Source organism: Python bivittatus, unplaced genomic scaffold (genome assembly GCF_059951505.1).
Source record: "Python bivittatus isolate LINGU-HERP-01145 unplaced genomic scaffold, Pbiv_v1 ctg000220_np1212, whole genome shotgun sequence".
NCBI classification, from domain to species: domain Eukaryota; kingdom Metazoa; phylum Chordata; class Lepidosauria; order Squamata; family Pythonidae; genus Python; species Python bivittatus.
This window is the reverse complement of record NW_028277048.1, coordinates 37,168,488-37,196,247: the sequence shown is the minus strand read 5'-3', so window position 1 is coordinate 37,196,247 and position 27,760 is coordinate 37,168,488. Positions and strand designations below refer to the sequence as shown.

Here is a 27,760-nt window from a genome sequence, read left to right as displayed (position 1 = left end):
CTCTCAGCCCCTGAAGCCAACTTAAAGGTGGCTAAATGATGGCTAAAGGCTTTGGCATAAGCGTAAGCAATGAAGAACAATAGACTGATTAGGAATAAGATATGCACGTAGGTATAGACATAATTTATTTATTTATTTATACATCACATGTATATAGCTGCCCATCTCACAAAGCAACTCATTAACTTAGATGTTAGTATAGGTGTAGTATAAAATAGCATAAGCTTAGTAATAAGTGATAAGGTAGAAAATAAGTAAGTTTGTTTTGTTTTGTTTTTTAATAAAAGCCTCTCTGGAAACCCAGGGAAGATAAAAACAGTCTGCTTCTTGTTGATCTGCACCATTTCACAAAAGAGCTTCCTCACACAGGTATTAAAATAATTCAGTTGGCCTTGGGTGGCATGAGTCTTAACTTGGAAGGAGGGTTAACAGTTTGCTATTGCACTGCCAGGAACAAAACCTTCTGAGCTGATCTTTATGCTACAGATGTTTTATGTTATATTTAAACCACCAGGCTTTCAAGATTCTGCTATTGTACTCTATACAACTAGAGTTCCACCAGTTCTTACGGTACCTGTTTCCTGACCGGCTCTGACATGAATCCATTTAGTCACAGTTCCGTTTTCTAGGAAATACAGGGAGTTACCTCTGTAAAGAGGGACAGAATTTTCAGCATCTTCACCAAACTACAATTTGCAAGTGTCTTCAGAGCAGAAGCAGCCATCCTGCTGCCCTCCGGAAGGTTTGGATTTTGATTTCCATCGGCCTTAGCAAATGCCAGGACATTGATGGAGTTGATGACCAAAACAACTAACCAGGATAGTTTAAATGTTGTAAAAATCGATAAAGGTTTTTAAGGTGGGAAATATTTGGATAATACCTCTTTCACAGGGAGGCATCAGGCAATAATGATAGTGAACATTTTAATCTGCAGACTAAAATCTTTTTCCTCCAGTATGACTTCTGGGCTCCCTGTGACAAAGAACCTGTGGCTTATGGGAAGATGTCCTCAAAAGGAAGACAGTTCATAAGGGAAAATTTAATTTTCTGGCTTGTGTTTACTAAGTAGGGACATTTAGCAATCCTATTACAGAACTTGTGGTTGTTTCATAGCAAAGTGGCCATCCAATCCTCTGAATTTCTTTTCATCTGGGAAAGGGGTTTGTCCAAATATCTGTTCTATATACATGGTTGCAGGTTATTTTCCACAACATTCAGGATTCTGAAAGTGATTTGATGGGTCATTTCACTGTATCCTTATTTAAAGAGCTAGGAAAAGGGCAATGTGGTTAAAAAAAAAAACAGTTCAGAAGTGTTTATGTTTCATGTTTACCAATTCAGTCTACCCCTGAGCCCTCCTTCCACCTCAGAAACATAATGCTTCTTTTTAATGTTGTTCCTGTCACTTCTTTTAATCAGAGCTAAATCTAGAAAATGGAGCCAAGAGATAGAGGTTTTTATATGCGGACATTTTCAAAGGTATCTTTCCATTCAGATGACATATACCTATACCAGAAATTATGCCAGAATCAATATGAGGAAGGTAACAAGAACAAGAGGGACTTTTGCGGTCACTGCAAGCCAGTTCAAGAACTTTGGGCTTTCACAACTTCTGTGCTTAACCAGCTGCTATTAAAGTGGTCATGTTTTAAAATATAAATGTCAAATGCTTAGTGTAATCCACAAAAGAAGGTGCTGGTGATCTACTCTGATACACACAAGAGAGAGAGCAATCAGGATCTGAGCGAGATCTGTAAAGATGAACAAAAGGAGCTCTATCCCACACAAGCCAATGGAAACAGAATGGAACTGTGGGATGTCCTGGACTGATGCCATCCTTTATTTGCTTGTGTCACTTGGCAATGCACCTCCCCTTGCTTCTCACAATGAAGGAACCAAGTCTGCTTTCTCTGCAGTATCCTCTGGCATTGCAGTAGCCAGAACAAGCTTCTACTCAGCTACAGGCAATGTCAGAAAAGGTTTCTGTTCATGTGCAGTGCCCCTTACAAGTGCTGAAGGAGGCTAAAGAGAGGATGCAAAAATACAGGTAGTCCTCATTTAGTGACCACAATCGGGACTGACAACTTAGTCATTAAGCAAAGCAGTTGCTAAGTGAAACCACAACTGTGCTTATTATCTTACTTCAGCTTTCCTTTGCTTTACAGACCTGCAAAGGTCATAAATGAGAGGACTGGTCGTAAAGTTACTTTTTCATCACCATTGTATCTGTGAACAGTCGCTAAATGAATCAGTCAGCAAATGAGGACTACCTGTATGCAAAGTGCATTGTTGAGATAAACAGTGACACTTCTTTGCACTATTGAAGCAACTGCATCATCTTTGGGGTATGAAGAAGCAAATCATGGAGGCAATTTATCACCGCTTCTTCTCACAGGTCTAGTAAATGTAGTTCTAGAACAACACAATTTGATCAGCATTTTCTTGTGTTGCTAGTCTTGGTAGGACTTGCCCATATGTATTGTTCCTTTCCCACACTATCTAGCCTCCCTTGTATGTGTCAAGGGCTATGCAATTGCATTTTTGCCCAGAATACTGGCTAGAGCAGGCTGTTTGCTCCCTGCTGAAGATATAATATATAGACATCAAGTAATTCAGACATGGATTATTATGGAACTGAATTTATGAAATCCATCAAGCTGGAAACCACTTCAGCATGGATAGAAGCACTGAAGTGGAGTCCACTAGCACCCATTTATTTATCTATTTATTTATTTATTCTGCCAATTTCAACTAACACACAGCAGTTTACAGCAAAAGCATTAAACATTCATGGTAAGGAACAATTAAACAACCATTAACAGGACTCAAATAAATGCAGTATTGAAATATCCACAGTAGGTTTTGAAATAAAGTATTTTAAATATTTAAGGCATGAAATAATAACAAAAACCAGATGGCACCCATACGCTAGGAAAAAGCCCTATGGAAGAGCCCCCTCTTTAGTTGTTTCCTGAATATTGCCGGGAAGAAGGTGGGTCTGATGTCAACAGAGAGGCTGTTCCAAAGGCTCGGCACTACAACAGAAAAGCAGCACCTCCTGGCAATACCTCTGAAACTGCTTGGAAGTGGAGTATCAGCAGCAGCAGCAGCTTCTCTCAAAACAATTCCGGCTAGAGAATGCAGTCCTGGAGATACTTAGGTGCCAAGTCATGAAAGACGTGGTGAGTTAAAACCAGTACTTTAAATGGTACTTAGAAACCAATCAGGAGCCAGGGCCCAATGCACAAGTGTGATATGTTGCATTTAAAATTGAGGCATCTGGGGCCAGTTGTAGTTTCTGAGTAGTCTTTCAAAGCAACTCCATGTTCAGCACATTGGAGTAGTCCAGACTTGTAGTGATGAGGGCATAAGTCATTCAAAGCAATCCTCTTGCCTCAGGTAAGGTCATAAATGGTGCACCAGTTGAAATGGGCAAAGACTGCCCTGGCCATAGCCTCCAACTGCTGGTTTCAAGGGCTGTGAGTCCAGCAGGATCCCCAAGTCACAGACCAGCTCTTTCAGATGTAGCACTTCTCTATCAAGAGACAGCACTGGAGGCATAGGAGACCCCTGATATATCAACAGCAACTCCATGTTACTAGGGTTTAACTTTAGCTTGCTCTGTACGGACCCCTATACCTTCCAGTCCCTGTACAGACCCCTACACCTTCCAGACACCAGGAAATTATTTCCATGCCATCTCCAATCTGGTCCGGATTACCACACCCCAAACACGTGATTATTTCTCCCAGGCATGTAAATATTAAAGAATAGGGGAGAGAGTACTGACCCCTGCAACACTTCACAAGTGAGCCACAGGATGACCTCTTCTCTACCTTAACCACCTGTAGAACTGCTCAATCCCCATCCTCTGTAGGCAGTCCAGAAAGTTACCATGATCAATGGTATTGAAGGCTGCTGATAGGTCTCCCCCTGTCCAGGTTCTGACATCCACTGGAGTAACCGGTGCTATCCCAGTCTCGTGTACACATCTGAAACCTGATTGAAAAGGGACTAGAAAATCTGTTTCATCTAGGTGCTCTGTAACTGGGACAGCAGCACTGTCTCAACAACTTTTCCCAAAAAGGAAAGGCTGGAGACCAGGCAGCAGTTGTCAAGAATGACTAGATCTAGAGAGGGTCTCTGCAGATGGGGGGGGGGGTATTGCAAGCTCTTTCAAAGCCGCTAACAAACCCTCCTCCTGATGGAAAGCACTGATAGTCTCCCAGATCCAGTCAGTCACACACAAAACCACACCCCCAAAGGAGCCAGGAAGCATATGCGTCAAGTCCACAGGTGGTGGAAGCCATACTAGAGAGAACTCTATCTACTTACTTCAAGTTCACAGGCCAGAAGGAATTCCAGATAATATACTCAGATGTTGCAGTTGTCATCACATTGGATTCTGTCAAGACTCAAGCAAATCTGAGTGACTCTGTCAGCAAACCACTGTGCTAATCAGTCACAGTGGCTGAGGATGGGGGGTCTTGTTGGATTTCTAGAAAGATCCTTATTGCTAATAGAGTAATGTAACAGATTCTTGAAAGCCTGTCAAAACAACTTATTCGTAGCATAATTAAGGTGGAGTTGCTCTGAGTCTCTTTCTCACACTTTCCCCTTCCCCTTAGGCTGAGGTATCTGTTTTGTAACTGTCCCTCTTACCCCTCCATTTTCCCATTACATTGTCATATCCTCCCTAAAAGGGAGTTTGCCACCCTAAATAGGACTGCTGGGTGACAGCCTGCTGATGCAATAAGGAAGGAAAAATAGAGATATTTCATCTCTTATTGCCACAGTGTAGGTCTGAACATTGGAACATACCCATGCTTGGTCAGATCTTTCATTTTCCTCCACTGATGCTCCAGGCATTTCTTCTGCCACTTCGTTTCCCACAATTCTTCACTGAACCAACAAGTCAAATGAGATTGGTTAGCACAGAGACACCACTTGGGTGCAATTTTTGACTCTGAATGGGGTAGCACTTCCCTGGACTGAGTTGGGGTGCAATTTGGTGGTCCTCCAGGACTCACAGCTGTACTGGAAAGGTAGGTGGCAGCTATGGCTAGGTTAGGGCTATCGGATGTCCAGTAACAGGAGGACATGTTCTCCCTTTTGTCCTCATGTCCTCTGTCCAGCAGACTTAGACTTAAAATCAAATATTGTATGGCTTTTTGAGAGGCATTTTTTAGGGGGGGATTGTTTTCCCAACAGTAGTCATTCCATTTTTTGTATATGGTGATCTTGTAAATCGTTTGCTTCTTTCTTTCCCTCGTCCATCAATAGGCTCGACAGCCTAGATTTACATTATTTAATTTATTGCCTGATTCCAGCAATTGGCTTCAATCCAGCCCCTTCAAATCTATGATCACTGTAGTCTGTAGATCACACGACTTGTCATACATTTCTATGGTGAAATTAGAAAAGCATGTCGTCAATTCTATACTATCATTAACGTACATTCTTGAAAATAAAGATTTGTTGGAAAAATATTGTGATTGAAAAACCAGTCTTCCTGATGCTAGAAAAAATAATTTCATATACATGTAGGCCTAAATACATTTTTTTGCAGTTTTTTGCTGTAAGTTTTGTAACAGCTGCCAAGAAAGTTAAATAGTTAGTATGTCCTCCTTTCCCCCCATTTGTCCTCCTTTCTAACTGTCTGTGTCCTCCTTTTCCTGTTCAAATATCTGGTAACCCTAGGATAGGAGGGCCTATGCACAAATTCATCTTGTTTGCCAGTTGCATCCATCCCCAGCTAGGGAGGCCTTGCTTGCAGTCACTCACACATTAGTCACTTCCCAACTGGATTACTGTAACATGTTCTACATGGGGATGCCCTTGAAGACCATCCAGAAGTTGCAGCTGGTCCAGAATGCAGCAGTGTGCACAGTTCTGGGTACTCTGAAGTTTGCCTGTGTTACACTGCTGTTGTGTGAGCTGCACTGGCTTCCAGTTGCTTTCTGGGTGCAATTCAAGGTGCTGGTTATCACCTTTAAAGTTCTACATGGCTCAGGGCAAGGTTACTTGCAGGATTGCATCTCCTTGAAGGTATATACCCATCCAACTAGTTTAGATAGGTTGGTCATGCCAGAGGTCCCTTCCCTCAAATGTTGTCACCTACTGGGACCTTTGAGGTACACCTTCCAGGTATCCCTTTGGAATAGACTCCCACTTGAGATTCAGGTGGCCCATACTTTATTAGCCTTCTGGAAGGCTGTGTAAACCTGACTCTTCCCCCAAGCATTGGGCTAGGATGGGGTTGAGTCAGGGTATCAACAGTGTGGGTAATTCTGGTGCCTTGGTGGGAAGCATGCAATGTGTTTTTAGGTTGTTGTTTTTATTGGTTGCTGTGAGCTACCTAGGATCACAGTATGAGATAGGTGGTCATCGTTCTTTAAATAAGCAAACAAATAAAAATCTCATCAAAGGCCCTGTGGTAGGAACCAGCTGCCAGATCAATTCCCCAGGCACCTCCTGGAATCCATCTGGATCCATTAGGTGCTTGGGGTAAACCATCACATCTAGACCAGGTAATGATCTCTCCCCAGCAAAGGAGTAGTGACAATCTATCCCATATCTAGATCAATTCTTAACTACTCTGAAAGAAAATGAAATCTAATATGTGCCTGCCTGTATGGGTCAGACCGGAGATTAATGGAGACAAGCCTATGGAGGTGAAGAATTTCAGGTCAAAAACTCAACCTAGAAAATATTTACTTGTGAGAGATGTAGCTGAAGTCATGGACAAGGGATATGCTTAAAAAACCCAACAACTTATACTAGGGAAATTTACACTATAAAATCCTTTATTGTATCATGAAAGTCTCCACTAAGGTGTTAAAGAATGACCCCAAGAAAGGGGTTTTTTTTAAAAAAAAAATGTTTCTGGGGGATTTGCATGAAACAATGTACTTGAGGAACAGCTGGGTATAAACACTGTATGCTAGGGGAAATTGTGAATGAAAATAAATGCAAGTGTCTGTAGTCTATTTTTTTCTTTCAAACCCCATTCAATAAACAAAGCAAAATCAAGAGTCTGAAATACTATCCTACTAACACTGACAGTAAAATGAAATATATTTATACTTCTCGGAACTGTCCTAGCCATGGCTATAAGGATCCTTGTCTCTGACTACTGAGGGTGCCTTTCTTTTCTCTCTCAGCACAGGCTGCTTCCAAGCTGGAAGCCACCTGTTCCCACTACATGCTATTGGCTAACTAAACCAGCTAGCATACGTGTGTTGTTGGAAGAGCCTAGGAAGCATGGCATTGGAAGAGTAACACTGAATGTAATGAAAACCAGCTTTTAACCACATACATGGACCCTTGGAACCCAAGCAAGATGGGGGTGGGAAGGTGGAAGGGGATCACTGGTACTGTCTACCCAGTGTGTTTTCTGTAGAATGTATGTCTGGACACCCTTCCAAATCTGCATGTCACCATCCACGTGCTTCTTCAATCAATCAACAATTGCTCATGAGTAAAGCAAAAGAGCATCTACGCAGTTCCTTAATCAAGGGTGGGGTGGGGTGATAGTTTCTTTCCCCATTATGCAAATAGTTCTACACCTTTTCACAAAAGTGTGTAAATCCTGGCATTTCAACCAGCCATAATTTCTTTCCCATCACGCAGTATGAACATGCTTTGTTTGCTTCTCCTTGTTTATCATTAAATCTCAGAATTAATTATATGTCACAATGACCTTTCCAAAGCAATTTCTTCATCCCCAAGCAGCCACCCTGCCAGTGTGACGAAGAGGTGTGTGACAACAACAGGTTGGTTTGGAAACAGGAAGGTTGGATGCAGCCAGCCTCAACTGCACAAATGCTGTGAGGTTTTTTGCCTTTCCATAATGCATACCTTGCCTTGCTTCCTTCCCAGTCTCCATCCAAATATCTGTTTCAGTCACTCAGAGCAAGAGGGTTGAAGGTAAAATGAGTTTATGCATCACCTGGTGGGTAGAACTGGGAGGGGGAAAGATTGAGAGCTCTTAAAATAACACTCAACTGTTTAAGGATGCGTGTGCCATGTTAAATCTCCAGGAAAGGGGGCAATTATGCTGTCAGGAAGGGTGATATAATTTGGGAAAGTTTGTTCCAGAGCAGTAATTTCTTTCTCACTAGTGCTTCCCCGGTGGGATTCAGTAGCCAAGGATCTGTCAGGCAGCAAGTCTGAATAAGTGTGTGCATTTTAGCATAGGATGGTGTGAGAGCCTTTCCTCACATATATCTAGCTGTGGCAGAAAATACCCTGACAGCCTCTGTTTTTCCTGCTTGTTCTCATGACATTACCTTCATCCAACCCCTGTCTCCTATTTGAGGCAGCCTTAAGTAGTCCTTACCTGGGGTTACTGCTGTATTTTCCCTTATCCTAACTTAAGGGTTGCTGTGGATAAAATCTGCTGTCCTTCACCATCCATTCTAATGGTGGTGCAGTTAGGTGACCAAACGTGTGTGTGTGTGTGCGTGGGGGGGGGGTGTCAGCCCAACTCTGGAGTCCTACCTCAGCCTGAATAGCACTTGACAAGCAAAGGTGACAAAGGGACTGCATGGTGGGGCAATGTCTCTCTCTCTCTCTCTCCTACTTAACAGTGCAGCTGTTCCTGTGCTTGTTAGTTATTCTGGAGGCTGCTATTAAACATGGGTTTCACGCTGTTCTGGAGTAGTGCTAAGCCTGTGTCCAAAAGGAACAGCGCTATCAGTTGATATCAACTTAGGTCAGGCTCTCCTAGAATGCACCCCCAACAAAACACAGGCAGAAGGAACAGTGAACTTTGACAGATGGCTACACCTGCTGATCTAATTCTCAAAACTCACTTTCTCCCCACAGCCTCAAGTTCAGTCCATGTTAAAGAGAGGTATTGGTGGATGTTTTCTCACCAGCTAGTGACATTTGGGGTGGGTGGAGAGAAACAAAACCAGAGGAATCCTCCAGTCCCTGCCTTTAACATGCTCTCTACACCATAAATAAGGACAATGTCATTCGCCATGTCTGTGGCAGGACAGGGATCAGCAGTGGGGACAGCCAATTTTATGGCAGTATAATTTGTTTTTCAACTGAAGGGCTGATGGATAGCACCAACTCAGAAGTGAAAAGGACCCCCTAAATCTTGAAAAGAATGCCTAACCCATATGTTTCAAGTCTTTTAGACTGATAATTCTAACAGATCTACATCATACAGGATTTGAATAATAAGGAGTACTTCTAGCTAAGGCTGCAGGGGATAATTTTATTTTGGTTCAAACTCCACAGAAGCTTTTCTTCAGCAATACCTCTGTTCAGTTCCACAAATCTCTGTTTCCTTGCAACCATTTTTATAAGTTCTACATTTAATATTTGTCCTTTATTTTGAAGGACTGTCTCTTATAGCAAATAGGAAATAGTGGAAGCACTGTACTCTGAAATTCACAATAAAGCTCGCCCCTACTACCCCGAATGGGCAACTCTTTAGTGTCTAAAATAACCTTTCTCGTTAATCAATTTTGGTTTGTTTGCTTGCTTGTTTAAAGTAAAATAGCAGTACAAAACTTATTGGAAACCTAACACACCCATTTTACCTCTAATTTCTGCGAAATATAGTAACACATGAAGCTGCTGTATTTCAGCTTTTCAACCTTTAAGGAGGCTCTGGTGGCCACAAAACCCAGGGTGGGTGCGGATAGCCCACCTTCAAAAGCCATTAGTAAGGCCCAGCTTAATTGGTTTCGTGACTTTTCTTTTCAGATGCTATGTGTCACCAGGCAGAATGAGTCAAACTGAAAGTCAGGTCTCCCTTAACTTGAGTTCAACTCTAGGTGACCATGTAGACATGTCCATGTTGTTTTTCTAGTGACAATAGGAAAGCAATTTGCCAAAGACAGGTTTATTTATAGGTTTAGTCCCTGGAAATGACTGATTGGTCAGATAGATTTCTGTTTTGTTTTGTACATGTGCAACAGAATCCAGATTTTATAGATCCAGATTTGGGTTTTCATTTGATAAGGGACCACATTAATTTAGTAATTTAGATAAGGATAGTAACTCTCTGAGAGACTTTTTACATGAAATCTTTTGGTATCAGCAAAGATTGTTCTGCCCAGACAGTGGAAACTATTCACAATACCTTTCATAAAACACTGGCATATTATAACCCCTGAAATTGCTGAATCTGACATCTTAACTGGTAGTATCCAAAGAAAGAATGGGATACGTTCACTGATTTTATTGAGATATACTGCATGTTCCAACCTATGTTATTGTTGTATCTTTAAATTGAAATATATATTTAAGATCTAGATCTATGTATTGGTTTAATACAATCCAAGTCAGGCATAATGCCATTTTAAATCTATTCAATTTCAGGACTGAATTATTACACTCTAGCCCAATCAGCAGGAGTCTCAATAGCACCCATTATAAAACAAGTGACTCTATTATAGATGACAAGAAAGAACTAATCTTCCTCCCGCAAACTGGAAAAATCTAGTTTCATCCACCTGACCCACTTGCCTGCAACTACCCAGCCTCTTCACCAGACTTCTCAACTTTATCATCCTCCACATCCAGGGCTGGCTTGTCCTGGAATGCTCTTGTCTTATGGTTGGAGTATTCAAATATTGTAGAATAAAATAAATGAACACACTTGGGGAAGGCTGCTCATGAGAAATGTCACTTTTCCCCCTCACAGAGTTCCTCTTAAACTATTTCATCTATCTCCTGTTGTTCTTTTTGGCCTGGCCTGTTTAGAGAAGATACAGCCCTTTAAGCCCCTTGCATAAGAGAAAACAAAACCAGCCTGGCAAAGATTAAAATTTGCCACTACATAATATAATGAAGTGCTAACTTGTCATTTTTTTTAATGAAGCAGTGGCACTGGAGATTTATAGTTGCTAATGAGCCAGAATAATAATTAGTCATTTTTTAATGAGGCTGATGATCACTCAGACAGCAGAGAGAGGCAGTAAAATGAGTTTTAGCCATGGTCTAATTTCCTGTTGGTAACTGAGTGACATGCCCAGCTGCCTGGAATCCACCATCTAGCACCTTCTCTGTCTGGCATCTGTGGCAAGCCTGAAGGTCTGCCCTTTCCCTGGCACTCACAAAGTGGACAGGGTGTGAACTGATGAGGTTTTTTCTTTGCCAGATGGATGAATTAAAAGTGAGGCATATTCCTCACCAGGAATGGCATCTGCAGAAGAGGTCTTTGGCAACAGAGCCCTAAACAGAGGAACCCAGGTGAGTGACATCTCTAGGTTAGAGGCTCTTATATGATGCCTTGTTGCAGATAGAGTCAACAAGGCCAAAACCGATCCTATGACTAGCACCATGGTCTCAGAAATATCTATGTGGACTCTTGTGAAAGAATCACTTTACTATTCTTTCTCGTCTCACCTTGGCTGTACCAGACACTTCTACTGCCCCCTTTGAAGGAGCAATTAGTATAAGTGGAGAAGGATAGTCTAGGCTGGTCTTTCCCACAAGTGAGCCCTCTAGACAAGCTGAATTTCTACTCCTATAATTTCCCAGACATGCTTGTTGTGCACCACAAATACAAGATAAACCTTAAATCTGTAGAAAAGGCCAATGAAATATATTGTTTTTAAAATAGCTGCTACTGTATGCACAATTGACTCCATGACAAATGCTGTAACATACTGGGAAATAGTTTAACAATTTATGGATATTCCTAGGAACCAATCACTTATATTTATTTATATTTTTCATAATTTTGCACATGTTTAAAAAAAACATAGGAGCTGTCTTGTAGTAAATCAGACTACTAGTTCATGGAATCATAGAGCTGGAAAGGGCCATTTGACCACTATATCCAATACCCTTCTCAGTGCTAGAGTCTAAATTAAGCCTGCTTGACAGACAGCTGGCAAACCTTTACTTGAACACATCCAGTTAAGGGATGTCTATCACCTTTTTGGGTAATTGGTACCCCTGTCAAACTGCTGTGTTATGAATTTTTCTTTAACAATCAGAATCTCCCTTCCTGTAACTTAAATCTATTACTCCATGACCTGCCCTCTGAGGTGACAGAAAATGAGTTTCGGCTTTTTTCAGTATGATATCTTTGCAGATACTTGAAGAGGGCCATTAAACATTCCCTCTATCCCAGTCTTCTCATCTTAAGGTTAAAAATGTCTAGTTCCTCCAATTTCTCTTATTAGAAGTTAGTTTCTAGTCCACTGGTCATCTTCACTGTTCTTCTATATTATCAGAATACCTGACTACAATACTTGACCAACGAAGAATAAACTTTTACTTCCTATGACTTAATATTCAACTTCTGTTGATGCAACCTTCTGTAAATCTGCATTTGCCTTTTTTGCAGGCATGCTGTATGTCTTACTCATATTTAATTTGCAATATATGGTTATTCCCAGTTGTTTTTCACAAGTACTGCTACCCACCAGGTATCTTCTATCTTATATCTGGACATTTGATTTTTGTTTCCTAACTAGCATTTAATTTGTTGTTTCCTAATGTACATTTGTCTGTAAAATTTCATTCTGTTATTTTTAGCTTATTTTTGTAATCCAACAAGATTGTTTTGAATTTAATTCTCTTCTAGACTATTATCCCACACCTAACTAGTTTCCTAATCAGAATATCATACAATACTTTCTCAAAGGTTTTGCAAAATCAAGACATATTATTTCATTGGCATTCTAATAATCTGTTAAAGAATACCTAATCAAAAAAATGAGATAAGATCTGCTCTTGATGGAACCCTTTGATACAAAGCTTTGGGAGGGATGAGTTTTGGTGGGAACAGAATTTGGCAGGGTAAAGTTTGGCAGGAAGGAATATTAGGGGCAGAAGAGGTTTTTAGGAAGGGAGGAGAAACCAAGGCAGAGAAGAGAAACAAAAGTAGAAAGAGGCAAAAGGAGGGAACAAGAATGAAAAGCAAATAGGAAGTAGGTGTCAGCCCTTTAAGATAGGCCAGGTCAGGAAACAAACACCACAAGTAATACTAGAATTTGATTGACTGATGATTGATCATGTGTCACCAAGTTGTTTTCAACTCTTAGCAACCACATAGGTAGATATTCTCCATGACGATCTGCCCCTAACCTGGTCCTTTAGGTCTTCCAGCAGTGCATCCATTGCTACTGTAACTGAGTCCATCCACCTTGCTGTTGGTCCTCCTCTTCTTCTTTCCTTCCACCTTTTCCAGCATTAGAGTCTTCTTCAGAGAGCTAACAGAATCTTGAAAGCCTGGCAGTGTTTCTCCCCCCCCCCCATACCAAAGAAAATCAAGGCAGGGAAACTTTAAATTTCTTTCTTATGCTTTCTTGTTTTCCTGGACTGAAATGATATCTTGCTAATGGTCTGACTCATGTTTTGCTAACAGTCTCCACATTACCTTCTCCAAGGTTATTTTTGTGCTCTTCTATAGTAGGTAGTAGTGAGGAGACAAGAAGAGCATGTGAGAAAAAAGGAGAGAGGAGAGGGAAGACAAAGAAAGATGAAATGAGACAGGTGAGCTGAAGGAATCATAAATATATATTTTATTAGTATTAATAAAATAAAATATTAATAGTAAATAAGCTCTGTGACCAGCAAGTAGGAAAACCAATAAAAAAGGAAAATAAAGTACAGATATGACACCAACAACAATATAAATAAAATAAAGCCTGAAAAAAATGAAACTAGAGAATAAAAGGGAATTGATAACAAAATATCATCAGCATCAGGATAGAAACAATATTTTCCTTCTAACTGAGATAGCAGCCAATAAAAACTTAGCCACTCTAGTTGTAACAGTTGGATTCTGATCCTGCAAGAGGAGGTGTACAGCATCTACCTCAAGCTGGGACTGAATTCTGTTGATGAGGGGATGTTAAAAGAAGGGACAATGGAAGAAAATGCGGGCGCATATTTTAGGCTCACTCAAATCAAAAGGACAGACCCTGTCTACAGAAGGGATTTTCTAATAGGTAGCCCTCCAAAATGGCTGTGGGGAAGAAGCTGAAGTGTGCCGGGCAAAAAACTCTGTGGTGAGATTAAATAGGTACTTAGTGGGTAAAAGTGGGTTCCAATCAAGAACTCCTCATTAAGAATTACCCATAGTCCCCAGTCATAGCAGATTTCCACTCTGGCTCTCTCTAGACCTAAGGACAACAGATACTGAGGAGAGAAAGACCACAGCAATGCAGGTCAGCCAAAACTTTTTACTTCTATCATGATGGGGAGTTGTCAGAAAGAATTAGTGGGCCAGCAAACAGTTGGTGAAAAAGAGCTTTAGCCAATAAGAAAGTCATGAGTGAGATAGTGGTGAGGAGCAGCAAAGAGGCATGAGAGATGAGCGTTTGAGATGACAGCAAGAGATCGATATGGAGAGATGCAGTATGACAGCAAGGAGACGCAAAAGAAAAGTAACCACAGTAATGAGAAAGAGAGACAGAATAGCACAACACACCCTGCAGCAGGAATGGTGAAAGAGACTATTAGCCTGACCCTGAGCAGAAGCAACCATAGTGCCACTTGTTTCTTAAGATGCTGAAGAAGGCCCTGTGGTTCCTTGGGATAGGCTGGCTGAGGAAGTCAGTAAAGCATCAGGAGGGCTGCATTAACATATTCATGCTGACTCTCAGTAATTACCGTGTTATTTTCAAGATGCTAACAGGGCGTTTTCTTCATGATCTGCTGTAGAATTTTCTCCGGTGTGGAGATCAGAGTTATTGGTTTGTAATTTCTTGGCTCTAATTGCCCCTTTCTGAAGATAGGAACAATATTTGTTATCATCTCATCATTTGGCATTTTACCCATGTTTCAAGATTTCTCAAAAATAATACATAATATGCAGCCAGGCCATCAACAAGATCTTTCAGTACCCTAGGATGCAATTCATCTGGTCTGGAGATTAAAATTCATTCAGAATAAATAGGTATTCCCTGATCATGTTTTCTCTCAAGCTTCAACCCATCTTTAATAAGCTGCAAATAAGTGCTGCTTTTGTGCTCCCGTGTGTTCAAAAGTATCTCTTCTTAATCAAATCTGAAATATTGCACAGCTGTAGTATAGACTACGAAGGCTCTAAACTTTATTAGCCCATGTCCTTTTTTATTTTTCATTGAGTTACTGGTTTAATAGGTCCCCATTATAGCTATACCCCTTCAGTACTAAACTCTTTATGTCTTATCTGAGGTCTTTACTTCTTCTCCAACCCCCCAGAATTCAGATTAAAGCCCTCCCAATCAGGCTTGCTATGCTTTGGCCACACAGTTTTAGCAGTCCTCTCTCATCTCTTGAAGCATGGCCACTCACTTCTCTTTTCTTTGGACTTTTCTTCTTTCCAGGCCACTGCAATCTGGCAAGATCGCCACTCTGTATACCAGCTGAAGGCCACGCAAGCTAAGACATTACGGAAATGGAAGTCCAATCATTTTGCAGAGCATTAAACTGAGAAGACTTGGCTTTGTTACTTCCCATTCATCTCCTTAAGCTGTTGGTAACAAAAGGATACACACTCCATTGTACACAAGCATCCAGTTTAGATATTTTAAGCAGTGCTTCAGCTGGCTGTTTAGCTAATAGAACATGTTGTGCACATCCTTTGAAAGAGGTGCAGGAATCATTAAAGAAATCAGGTCTGAGGGGGAAAAAAAACCCAAGTAGAGTGGCTCCACAAGTGCACACATGTGGATACAGCTGGGAGTAACCTCCAAAGCAGCTGGGCAAATCTAAAACAAGATGCAGCTGCTTTAACAATGCCAAAAGAAGGGCTTTGGAGTGTTCCCATGCATTCCGCAGTGCCTCTTTCAAAGGACTTGCACAACAGTTCTATTATTGTTCCAACAAGGAATACTCTGTTTCCCTTTCCATTTTTCTCTGAATGGGTTCGGGGGCTGTGAATTCCCTAAATTAATTAGTTGGAAGAAGACCCTTCATTTGTTTCTTTAAAACACGCTGTATTGATTTTTTTAGGAGCCATTCAAGTTTTGGCATTGAATGAAAGTTGTGTCTTTGTTAGGTTAGGGATGGATATCTATCTATCTATCTATCTATCTATCTATCTATCTATCTATCTATCTATCCATCTATCTATCCATCCATCCATCCATCCATCCATCCATCCATCCATCCATCCATCCATCCATCTCTCCCTCTCCTCCCCCCTCTCTCTCTCTCTTATAGGGATATCCCTATATGTAATATTTGTTAGGAATCTATCTATATCTATCTGTCTATCTCCTAGTTCAGCACCTTAACCACAACACAACACTGGCACGGATGGACAGACAGACAGATAGACAGAAATAAAGGCTTCCCCTCTCACCTCTTCATTAGCCTTTGGTTTGCTCTTTCTCTGATTGTTGATGTTCCCCTATTTCTCTTGGATTTTGTTCTATTTCTCTCCCCCCCCCGGTGTCTCTACTGTGCTCAGGATATGGGCCCCCCACATTCATTTCTATAGAAGCATTATGAAAGACTTCAACATTATTCTCTTGGCCTTTCCTAACAGTCTGTTTGCCTTTTTGATGGTTGCAGCCTGATGAATCACATTCAGTGAGCTTTCTACAATGATTCCGAGATCGCTTTCAAATTTCTTTCATCCTTTACAAACTGATTACCTTTCTGCTTCTGAAACAGCTGAAAGGAAAACTCTGCTGGCTGCTCCTCAAGCATAGAGACACTCTGAATAGAAACAGACCTCTTTAGGTCAGTCAGCTCATACTTTCCCCATTGCCTGCAGAGTGAAATTCCCTACTGGGCCTTTATTATGTATGTAGAGAACCCTCCCAGCTCCAGCTCTGTCTCTGAGACTTCCAAACTTGCTCATTCAGAAATCATTCTTCAACATGCAGTAGTAGACTCAGCGGAGGGATCTTTTCTGTGTTATGGTTCCCCCCCCCCCACATTGCAAATTTTCTCTTCCACTCTTTCTTGTTTTGTCGTCGTACCTATCACGGATTTTCATGAACAGCTGTCTTTCTTGTTAGGATTCCAAATTTTCAGTGATGTATGAAGAACATCTTTGAATGGAATGAAAACTTGAGGGCAATATGAAGTAAAGCTGTCTGTGAGACAGTATGGTAACCTGTTGCATAAGGCAGGAAAAAAATCAAATAAAAATCCTCCCTTTATCAAGGCTATAGGTTAAAGTTTCAGTAGTAAAATGTTTGGCTGTTTAGACATCTTACAAACATAGTGGTGCATCCACCTACCAATATAAAAAACAACTTCTAGAGCATTTGGGGGTCAGTAATGATATCATGCAGCATATGGAAGGAACAAGCAGTATTTGCTCTGAATCTTGTGCATGATTCTAGACAATCCAGTCTGTCAGACTTTCTTGGTCCCACTGAAAAAGGGCAAAGGGCACTACCACATAAAAATTGGTAGAGATATTTATCTTCACTCATTTTCCTGCATCTGCAAATATATCATCTGATTTTGCATGAGGCCAATCCCACATCCTTTTAACATAAGTGAAGATGTAATGATTTTCACAATAAAAGTTTAAGGAAGGCATAGTTGGCATTAATATCCCAAGATCTGGAAATATGTTGGTATTTCTGTTTTCTTCAGGCAGATGCTGGAGAATTGCCAGCAGGTATTAAAAGAGGAAACAAGATTGCGAGGAAGAGATAGCATAAACAGGTGTCAGTTGAAGACACATACTGTAACATGGTTTTTCCAATATAGTGTATATAGTATAACAAATGAGTATGTGACACCATCAAAATATCTTAATTCAACCTTACAGAGAATAGTATCACTGGCCATAAGAAGGTCCTTGATATCCATAACAGCCTTGGATGCGGTGACAGCTGCAATTATACTGGAAAAGGAAGAACTGAGTTGACATCTGCATCGGTTGTTGAGTGCTGACCACTCTAGAAATAAATAAATTACAAATATAGTTAGTAAAAGGATTTGCCTGGAATTAATATGTTGTAGGGGTTAATTCAATTTTTGGGACAGGGACTATGCATTACCCAGTTTGTATCTGGTTTCATGTGAATTCTTAAAAAAGGAAGTGTTGATTTTGTCTAGATCAGGAGTGACTGGCACTTTCACAAATTCTGGTTTGGAATTAGAACTATACAGAGAAATACCAAGAATGTCAAGGAGTACATTTGTGGCCATGTGATGAAAAAAACTGTAATATCAGATCATTTTGAATATTTCATTCTGCTTGATATTTTGGGTGATTCATTGCATTTTACACCGAGGCTACTCCAAAGTCAACAAGTTTAAAATTCCAGAGTTTTTTTAGTGGATTGGTCCTCTGGCAGAACTCCCACAAATTAACAGATCCCCGGCACTGCTATCCCTTATGATAATAAAACAAGCAAGCAAGCAAGAAAATGCTCAAAATAGTCAAGGAATGACAGAAAAACAAAATATGGTTTGGCTATTAAAATTCCTAAATGCAAATTGACTTAGCTTAAAACAAATCTTTATAATGCTTGGTGGATTTCATATGTGCTGGGAATATTCCAGGGCAAACTGTTGCAGAATAACGTACCCACTTCCCAGAAGAAAGTAAATGCTGAAGGCTTACCAAATAGTTTCATAACAACTATCCAATACAACAGATGTAAGAAACTACACCCACTCTGAGTAGAAACTATGGAAATCTTCCACTTCAATAAATTCAGGTGAATGAATTATGACAACTCTTCTGAAAGAGTTGAGGAGCTTCATTGTTTATGTGATGTACTTTCAGTCTTCAAAAAAGAAGATTTGACTGAGAAATGAGACACTTCATCAATGTCTATGTAGAATTCTCAAGGAAACACAAGTCAGGAGAACATGGGAAACTGGCATGATTTGCCTATCCCAAACACATCCACTAGTTTCACAGGTTTTCCTGTGGCATAAACACTATGCAGCATTATTTGTTTGAGCAGATTTGGCATCCAGCTTATTCATTATCTATCGGTAAGCCAACATACATGATTGTTCAGTTGCAAAGCAATTCTCTTGGATATGGAGGAGATTCTGACATTAGAATTGACATCCTCAATGAGGTTTTTCCCATACACAAATGGGAAAAGAATATTCAAGACTGTTGTTGGGGTGATATTGAAATAGGCCACTGGTGCAAGTCATCTAACAGGAATTTAAGCATTCACCAGTTTAATGTCTGCCAAAATTGAAATTACCTTTGTAAGAATATGCATCCTGAGCAAAGCTCACAAACAGTGGGGTTCCTTGAACAAGCAAGCATTGATGCTGAACTGCAGTCTGCCAGCATGAGAAAAGATTGGAAAGAGTTGAAGTGCGTCTTTGTAAAAGTGGAAGCAAGTCTCATCCATCTGATACAAACACTGAACCCTCACTGCTGTTCAACAGTGAGAAATCTGCATTGGTCATAATTACCGACATCCAGTTAAACGTATTCCATAAGGGGAATGAAATTCATGACAATTTCATTAAACAGAACCCATAGATCTCATCCAGCCAATTACAAATGGTAAAATACATAATTTCGCTTCCAGAAAAAAAGCTCCATTCTTGGGAGGGAAAAAAAGATGGCAGAAAAATAATGAACTACAAGATGGCAAGAGATTTAGTGGAGTTCTTAATACTGTATAAGAAATGGAAACTAGAGAGCATAGACCACAAGCCTGAGCTTTAAGGTTTACTGCCCATTAGAAAGGACTTACAGAAAGCATATGTCAAACATGGACAATTTTCATATACTGTGATCTGCTATATACTTGATAAATCTAATTTCTACACACCCAAGTAAATAGTAATAATTGGTATTTATCAAGCCTCCCATAACTGGGATCTACTTTGACAGAACAGAAGCTGTCATTCCTTCTCTTCCCATATTAATCTTCAATTTGGATATGGGAAGGCAAATAAATATTCCTTTCCTGTGCAAATTCAAAATAAAAAAACTGCTTCTGGCTCAAACATCCTTCTTGCCTCTTTTTTGCTGCTTTCATTTTCAACTGGGCTGCCAACACCTCTAACTTAAATGGAAACTGTACAAACAGATTTAGAAGAGGTTATTCTGTTTAACCACCCATGGCATGCATAAAAGCTTGAAAGTTGATAGCTGAACTTCCATTCTGTTGTGCCCTTATGAACCAGCTGCAGTGATTGATGACAGGAACATCGGCAGCAAAAGTAGAGACAGGGCTGGAATATGCATTGTCTTGGAAGACCACTGCTTAAATCAAATGTTTGGGAATGATTAACACTATACTGTGATAGGCTTAAGAAATGCTTTTAAGGGGTGATAGAAAGTGCTGCACCCTTGGGGAGAACACAGTGTATTTGATACACACTAGTAGAAATATTTTTTCAGCTTTGGTCAGTGGAGGGGGAGCTATGACTCTCCAGATTTTGTTGAACATCAACACCCCGAAGCTTTAGCCAATATGGTCAGTGGTGATCAGGGCTGAGAACTGTACTTTGGTAACTTTTGAAAGGCTACAAATTCCTCATTCCTGACTGTTCCACACACTATAGCCTTCTTCCATGCTAGATTCAAAGCTATGCCAGCTATAGTTTTGGAGGACAGATAGAATAATATCTATCTGCAAGATTGTCTCTGTCTCTCTTTGGGAAGTTTAGAAGTTTCACATGTTTTGTTGCTGTTTCATATTTTGGTACTCTTGTTCTACCCTAAAATTCCCTGTTAGTAGGCTAACTGGACCTACTGGATGAGGAAAAAATATACTTCCTGCTAGTGGATTACTACCCTGAAATATGTATGAAGGAAGCATTGTTGCAATTGCTGTAAGGAAGGCTTGGGTTTAATGATGGAATTTTTAACTTGAACTCATTGTAATTCATAGGTATTGTCATAGATGTTATTAACCGGTTGATTTGTATTTAGCTATTTTATGTATGCTTATTTGTAAGATATAATGGTTTCAGTCTTTCAATAAATAAAACTGAACATCTTAGGCCTAGGCAATGAGAGGGGCAGATTCATATGAGATGAGGGTTTATAGCAACATTAGTTGGCTTCAATCTCAGATTGGCTCATTCATATATGTGAAAAAAGGACCATAATTCTTGATACATAGTTCATGAGGTCATCTCACTACCTTCAGAGGTACAGATGGCTCTCCACTGTGAACACCAGTCTTCCTATTGTAATAGCCTATTGATCTACTGTAACCTGCATCATTCAGTTCTTGCCTGTCACAACCCACCATCCTGGAATGATACATTTCAGCTTCTTGCACATAGAATCTTTTGTTACTCTCCATAATTCCAACCATCTGTAATATTCCTAAATCATATATATGTCAATACCCATTGCTTTGGTCTCTTATTAATAAATGTTTAGAAAAACTAAACATCTTCACTAGAAATAAAACTCTCTTCTGAGTAGCATTGTGTTAATTTGTATATCTTATGGTGACAGGGAGCTGCAGTCCGAGATTCAGTATGTAACATCTCCATGTGTGGGTGAAAAGACTTCTTCTATCTGCATGCAGCTCTGAAGAACTGCTGTCAGACAATATATACCAGCTTTCCCCAATCTGCTGTCATCCACCTGTGTTGGTCTTTAACTCCCAAAATTCTCAGCCAGCACAGTCCTCAGGTGATATGGAACAACTGTGATCTAGATGGATTAATGTTCTGATTTCTTAAAAGGCAGCTTTTGTATGATGATCCTGTAATCACTCTGATACCTACCAAAAATATGTGAAAAAATGCCCAAATGTAACTCAACAAGAACCATAAATTACTGAACCACTTTCCAGGATGTTGCAATGCTTGTTCAGAAGTCAGTTGTACATAGTAGATGGTCAGAAGATAGTATATTTCTTTAACATTTTTCTACAGATTTGGGTTAATCTTGTATTTCTTGTGCATAGCAAGAGATGTAATGCCAACACTATAGTAACAATAAATATTTACAGTTTTTTGTTGCCTGCCTGCCTGTCTTCTTTCTCCCTGTACTAGCTAAGTGAGGGCAGGCTTGAACAGCATCTCTCTCCACCATCCTGAAACTACCAGGGACATCAGTGTTATTCTATATATGTATATATGCATTATGCCAAAAATTGTCATGTGTAATTGTTATCCTCTATGCATGGAAGAGATATTCCCCAAAGCAGTCTCGTGTGTTTGGATGCCCTACATTCCACAAAGGCCTGCAGGACAAAAAGCATTTCTCAGGCACCAGTTATCTGTGAAACCGTGAAGCAAGAGCTCTGACTGGAGTCCATGGCAGATTTCATTCCAAGTCTTGTGCATTCATTGATAGTATTTTTATGGCATTTATTGATTTGTATCCCTTCTCCCATCATAAAACCACCTGGTAGTTGACATGTTGGAAAACAGAAAAAGAATCCAATACAGAAAGATAATCCTTTATAACAAGCTTAGGAAATAAAGCCCTTTGAGACAACTTCCTCTGATCAGAATAGGTAAGGTGCTATTATATTAGACAGTTTTAGTGTGAATGCAGTATTGGAACATTAAAAGCTGTTTTATGACTCTTCATGGTCTCACTGAACCTAAAGCCTTTTATAAGCAAAGCTGTGCAGTTTAACTAAGACTTCTCCAACTGATTATTGGAATTACAGCATTCTAGGATGAACATGATGGCTAGGGATTTCTATAGTTGTAGCTCTAACAAATCTAGAAGGTGAATGAATAAAATCATTGTGGCCCAAATCACAATGATATATTTTCCCATTGTCCCATTTCTGGTTCATGATAAACAACAATATCACAATATGTGACAGTGAACTAATGGCAGTTAAAAATGAGATACTTGCATAGGTAACTCATCTAGGATTGTAAAGCTGTGTTGAATCAGACTGAAGGACTATCTTCTCCAACAATCTATTCCACAGGATCTGTCCAGGTGCCTAAGGAGATCCTACAAATACATAACAGCTGCACATTGAATCCATGTTGTCATCATTACTGCACCTGCAAGAAACCTGTCCTGATATGTCACCATCTCTTGAGACCCCATTAGCATATAACTGAAGTATAACTGAAGTTTAGATTTTTCTTTAATGCATCGCTTTATCAGGCATCTGCCATGATGATGTCACATATGATATTTCTCAATTGTATCGTGATGTCATGACACTAATGACATACAGTATATAATTTGCATTATTGTTATTACTATTAAATTAATTAAAACTAGCAACCAATGCAGCTTGCAAAGCAGGGCTGATACATGGACATACCAAGGTATGCCCATCACTGCCCATGCTGTGGCATTCTAGACCAGCTGAAGCTTCTGGGTGGTCTCCAAGGGCAGCCCCATGTAGAGTGTATTGCAGTAGTCAAACTGTGAGGTGATTAGGGCATTAGTGACTGTCTGAATTCTCCTAATATAGGAAAGGGCATAACTAGTATACCAGGTGAAACTATGCAAAGGCCTTCCTAGGCACTGCTGCCACCTGCTCATTGAGTAGGAGCTGTGAATCAGGAAGACCCCCCAAATTGTGGACCACTCTTGAATGGGGAAGTGCTATCCTTTCCCATGTTAAAGATGGAATATCCCAAGATCTGGGTGACCCAAATGCCCACAGCCACTCAGTCTTGGTAGGATTAAGTCAGAGATGGTTTCTCCCCACCCAAATCAACACAGCCACCAAGCACTGGGAGAGAACCTCAACAGCCTCACTTGGCTGGTCCATGGTCAAAAGATATAATTGAGTATCATCAGTGTACTGATGACACTGAACCCCAAACTGGCAGATGACCTCACCCAGTGGTTTCACAAAGATATTTAATAGGTGGGGAGAGAGAGAAACCTGTGGCATCCCACAGAGGAAAGGCCTAGGGAACAATCTCTCACCCCCCAATCAATTCCAGCTGAAACTGGCCTTGGACCAAAGAAAAGAACTACCATAAAATGGAGCCCCTATCCCCAGCTCATGAAGCCAGTTCAGGAGGATACATGTGATTAACTGTATTAAAGGCCCCCGAGGAATCAAGGAGCACAAGTATGGATGCACTACCTCTCTCCCAGCTCTACCACAGATCATCTACAACCATGACCAAAACTGTCTCAGTACTAAATCCTGGCCTGAAACCTGACTGAAACATGTCTAGATTCCTCCAGGGTTCTCATCAACTGCAGACTGACTACCTTCTCAACAACCTTCCCCAGAAAGAGAAAGACTGGATAAGAGTTAGCAAGAACCATTGGGTCCAAGGACAGCCTCTTGAGGAGAGGGTGTACCACCACTTCTTTCAAGGCAAGAGGTACCTCCCCCTCCATCAAGGAGGTCAACACCACAGCATTGAGCCAATCACAGTCACCTCCCTGGTCAATTTTATGACCCAGTAGGGGCCCAGATTTTATTTGCCCAGTCAGAGTCCAAATTGGAGTGAATCTGAGCCTGAATAATTCTCACAGTGGCCCAGGAGATGTTCCAAGGGGCCCACTCTATCCAATAGGGACTGGATGCTCTGAACAGGGCTGCTGAATGGCTATGAATAGATGCAATAAGGACAGAGAAATATTGATGTTTCGCTGCCCTTATTGTCACAAGACTCACTTTGTGTTTTCCTCCAACAGCACTGTAGATGTTTCTTCTGATGCTTCATCTTCTGGAGTTCCTCAATAAACCAAGGGATTAGCACAAAGGGAGAGGCAATTTGAGGCTGATACAGTCCAAGGCCCAAACCCCCACCCATTCCAGGCAGCAATTAAGGCCTTGGCTAAACCACCCACCAAATTCTTGGAAAAACCCCAAGCTCTCTCTGGACCCCTGTTGGATCCATCAATCAACTAGGGCAGGCCAATCAAATAGACCCTGTCTCCCCACAGGGAGGGGTGACACCAGTGAGCTGAAAAGCAATCAGAGAATAATCTGTAAAAGGCAATGGACTGATGTCAATGTCCTCCACTGCCAGATCACATTTCCACCACCCTGAGAGGAAAAAAAAAAAAAACAGATCCAACATCTAGCCACCAGTATGCATTGAGCCATTAATGACTTGGGACAGATTCGTGGTTGCCATGGAGGCCACAAACTAGTTGGCTAGTTGCCTGAGCCAACTAGACTCAATGTTATCAGGGAGAAAACTGAAATCTCTAAGCACCAACAGCTCTGGAGACTATTGCCAAGCCAGCAATGGAATCCAGCAGCTCTGGCAGTGGGGAGAGTGGTATACCAGCAGCATTTACACCAGTGTTGTCCAAACTTGGCCACTTTAAGATGAGTGGACTTCAACTCCCAGAATTCCCCAGCCAGCATGGCTGGCTGGGGAATTCTGGGAGTTGAAGTCCACTCATCTTAAAGTGGCCAAGTTTGGACAACACTGATTTACACCATGATGTCATGATTCCTAGAATGTCACTTGCCTAGCCTTGCAAGTGCCCATGTACTTTATACTTTTTTACGCAGAACCACATTTGCTCTTTTAATCCTCAGATTTTCCCCTCCCTCCCTCCCTCCCTCCTCCTCCTCCTCCTCCTCCTCCTCGCCTTCAAGTCAGTTTCTGACTCCTGGCGACTGCCTGGTTGAGTCCCCGCAGTTTTCTTGGCAAGGTTTTTCAGGAGTGGCTTGCCATTGCCTCCTTCCTAGGGCTGAGAGATAGGGATCATCCCAAGGTCTCCCAGTTTCTAGCCTGGTGCCTTAACCACCACACCAAACAGGCTCTTTGTGCTCCAACTATCCTAAATCAGCACAAATGATCACTACTTACTCCTAATTCCAGATTATTTGAGCATCTTAAAAAACACATGCCCCCATACGGATTGCATATTAGCAGTACTTCAGAGGCCTGCAGAAGCTAGTTGGATTGCATTGTTTTTGACAGCATACCTGGAAAAGAAAGAGCATCATTAATACAGTGCAGTTCCTTTGAATGCCATTTACATTTTAAGTACTTGGAGTTCTTCTGATCCCAGATTAGCAATAAAAGACATAAGTTACAACATTAGTTAAAAAGGTGGGGGCAAGGGGAGGCTAGCAGAAAGTAGTCAGTTATTAATTTCACATATATCATGACTGAGCTCCGGTTAAGTTACAGTGAATTCCAGCTCCAGTTAAGTACTGAAGATTTGCCTTACTAAAATCCTCACATTAGCTTAAGGATCACAAGCACTATCTGGAGTTCCTAGTTTATTATTTCAGTCCATTGAGGATGTCAGCTGAGCTAAGACAAGATCACACCACCTACCATAAATTTATACAGTCGTAAGGTTGGGGATTATCCACTCATTTTTTCCCCTCTTTTCATTTTGAGTAAATATCCTTTCAACTACTCTTATGGCATAATACAAAGAGAGCTATTACTACTATTTTAAAACCCATCAACTTGCATGTAATGCAAATATGCCTTTTGGAAAATACTAATGTCAGTATATAAAGATGGCTAGAATGCCATACTGTTTTACTGATCGAGAAGCAAAAGGTGTGTGTTTCTTTAAACTTTCTAACCCACAGCTGGATTTCAGTCCTCTCAAAGCAGTGTTTCCATTGTGCTGCGATACACCAAGCTGCATCATCAAAGCAGAAGCCTTCTTTGCTAAGAACGAAACACATCTTTTTCTGGGACAAATGAAGGCATCATGCAGTGAGAGCTGAATGGATTCTTAGGCAGACAAAGGCTAGCAACATCCTACTGCTGATATCTGAATTGGGAGTTGGAGATCACAATTCATCCCCTTTCCCCAGTTTTGCTAGGGCAAACATGCAAATGTAGCTTTGAGTCAAGAGGAGTTAATAGTGAGGTCAAGAGTTCCATTGATAGGGCTCATTCACTTCCAGAACCAGGAACTGGGTGGTGGTGGGGGAATCACCCAGCACAATGATACTTAGCAAAAAGTAAAACCTGCCTCTGATATTGAATGACAGATGTGCCATGAAGGCTGATCCAGTCCCAGAATATCAACTGAGAATTGTTGAGTAAGTACCACAAGCTAACCTACTTATCTCAGCTAAAGCACATCACAGAAATGTCCATCATACTTTGTGATGTAGGACATGAGCACAGAGTGACATTAGGAAAATCCATCTGGCCAGGAGAAGCACAACTGATGGATACTTCATCCTGAGGGAAGGAAGAAAGCTCCCCCCCCCCCCGCAACTCCAATAGTAGTAGCCAACATATATTTCAACTGGCAACATTTCAGTCATCAGCTGAGAGTAATTCTAGACAAGGAGAAAATAAAAGAGCAATCCTACATAAAACTTTAGCATCACATTTCTATTACTTTATTGACTCACCCAAACAGGAGGTGGTTGTGATTTCATTCCTATGTCACCTGTATGTTGAGTCAGCTGGAACTAGGTCACTAGCAAAAAGTGGTTCAATTACCAAGTCTCTTTAAGCCTTCTCTGTGCATTTTGGTTGATGGTTCACATTTCCAACATACATTTGAAATGCCTTTCCTAGAAAGGGAAGGTTGGAGATAGGATAAAATTTGTCCAGTTCTGTTTGACTCAATGATCATTTTTCAGGAGAAGCTTTCAGTGCCATGACCATGGTATCCTTCTGGACCATCGTAGGGTCTTGTGAATGGGGATGCACCATTCAATGACTCTCCTACCTTTGAGGATGGTTTCAGTTGGTTTTGATGGGGGAGAAAAATCTAGCCCTAGACTCCTACTCTGTGAAGTGCCTCAGGCTCTACTCTCTTCCCACCCCTGTTCCCACTGGGGGAGGTCATCAATCAACATGGGGTAAAATATTATCAGTGTGCTGCTTTTAATCAACTATACAATTCCATACCTGGCTGACCAACTGATGGTGTCAAGGTTCTTTCTCAGTGTCTTTGTCTTGTCAATGTCATTGACATTGTCAGTGACATTGTCAATGTCTTTAGGATGAGGGGATCTGCATGGGGAAGAACAGGCTA

The 27,760-nt window shown here is 40.8% G+C and overlaps 2 long non-coding RNA genes across 2 annotated transcripts; one reads left to right on the top strand and one right to left on the bottom strand.

Annotated features, from left to right (window-relative positions):
• Positions 1-112: 112 nt before the first annotated feature.
• LOC148216326 (uncharacterized) lies at positions 113-25,308 on the bottom strand. Its single transcript, XR_015795739.1, has 5 exons — positions 24,450-25,308; positions 22,701-22,804; positions 17,700-19,188; positions 16,896-17,032; positions 113-5,404 (listed from the first exon to the last, which is right to left on the bottom strand). It is a non-coding gene; the product is annotated as an uncharacterized LOC148216326 (long non-coding RNA).
• On the top strand, positions 5,401-16,886 carry LOC148216327 (uncharacterized). The gene is made up of 3 exons (XR_015795740.1): positions 5,401-11,214; positions 13,388-13,470; positions 15,291-16,886. It is a non-coding gene; the product is annotated as an uncharacterized LOC148216327 (long non-coding RNA).
• Positions 25,309-27,760: the final 2,452 nt, after the last annotated feature.